The sequence below is a fragment of the Notothenia rossii genome (assembly GCF_949606895.1).
Source record: "Notothenia rossii genome assembly, chromosome: 5".
NCBI lineage: Eukaryota > Metazoa > Chordata > Actinopteri > Perciformes > Nototheniidae > Notothenia > Notothenia rossii.
Window position 1 is genome coordinate 1,006,675 of NC_136903.1, and position 1,361 is coordinate 1,008,035.

Here is a 1,361-nt window from a genome sequence, read left to right on the forward strand (position 1 = left end):
GACATCATTAAGGAACACTTCAACAATATGAGCTAATACTGTATGAATACTAATTCAGAGCTGCAGGGGCGTCGTGTTTCTGTACTGGACCCTGAAGGCAGCGTCTCCGTTATTCAATCCACCCGTTGAGGTATTTACTGACATAGTTTACGGGTAGAACAACACGTTAAAATCTCTTCAGCTTGTGTGAACAGGAAGTGGTGAAATGCTGACTCATGATAAGGTTTAAGGACTGACTCATAATTCTGAGTCCTGTCAGGGTTTAAAGGCTAACTTTGCTGACTTCAGGGTTTAAGGACTCATTCCATCAGCTCTCGATACATCAACATGTGACTTTCTGTCAACAGCTGGAAACCCTGTGTTGTGTTCAGGTTCCAGGTGAATTAACAGATGGAAACCTTCCCTGTGTTGTGTTCAGGTTCCAGGTGAATTAACAGATGGATACCCTGTGTTGTGTTCAGGTTCCAGGTGAATTAACAGATGGAAACCTTCCCTGTGATGTGTTCAGGTTCCAGGTGAATCAACAGATGGATACCCTGTGTTGTGTTCAGGTTCCAGGTGAATCAACAGATGGAAACCTTCCCTGTGATGTGTTCAGGCTCCAGGTGAATCAACAGATGGATACCCTGTGTTGTGTTCAGGTTCCAGGTGAATTAACAGATGGATACCCTGTGATGTGTTCAGGTTCCAGGTGAATTAACAGATGGATACCCTGTGTTGTGTTCAGGTTCCAGGTGAATCAACAGATGGAAACCTTCCCTGTGATGTGTTCAGGTTCCAGGTGAATTAACAGATGGATACCCTGTGTTGTGTTCAGGTTCCAGGTGAATTAACAGATGGATACCCTGTGATGTGTTCAGGTTCCAGGTGAATTAACAGATGGAAACCCTGTGATGTGTTCAGGCTCCAGGTGAATCAACAGATGGAAACCCTGTGTTGTGTTCAGGTTCCAGGTGAATTAACAGATGGATACCCTGTGTTGTGTTCAGGTTCCAGGTGAATAAACAGATGGAAACCTTCCCTGTGTTGTGTTCAGGTTCCAGGTGAATTAACAGATGGAAACCCTGTGATGTGTTCAGGCTCCCAGGTGAATCAACAGATGGAAACCCTGTGTTGTGTTCAGGTTCCAGGTGAATTAACAGATGGATACCCTGTGATGTGTTCAGGTTCCAGGTGAATTAACAGATGGATACCCTGTGTTGTGTTCAGGTTCCAGGTGAATTAGCAGATGGATACCCTGTGTTGTGTTCAGGTTCCAGGTGAATTAACAGATGGATACCCTGTGTTGTGTTCAGGCTCCAGGTGAATTAACAGATGGATACCCTGTGTTGTGTTCAGGTTCCAGGTGAATTAACAGATGG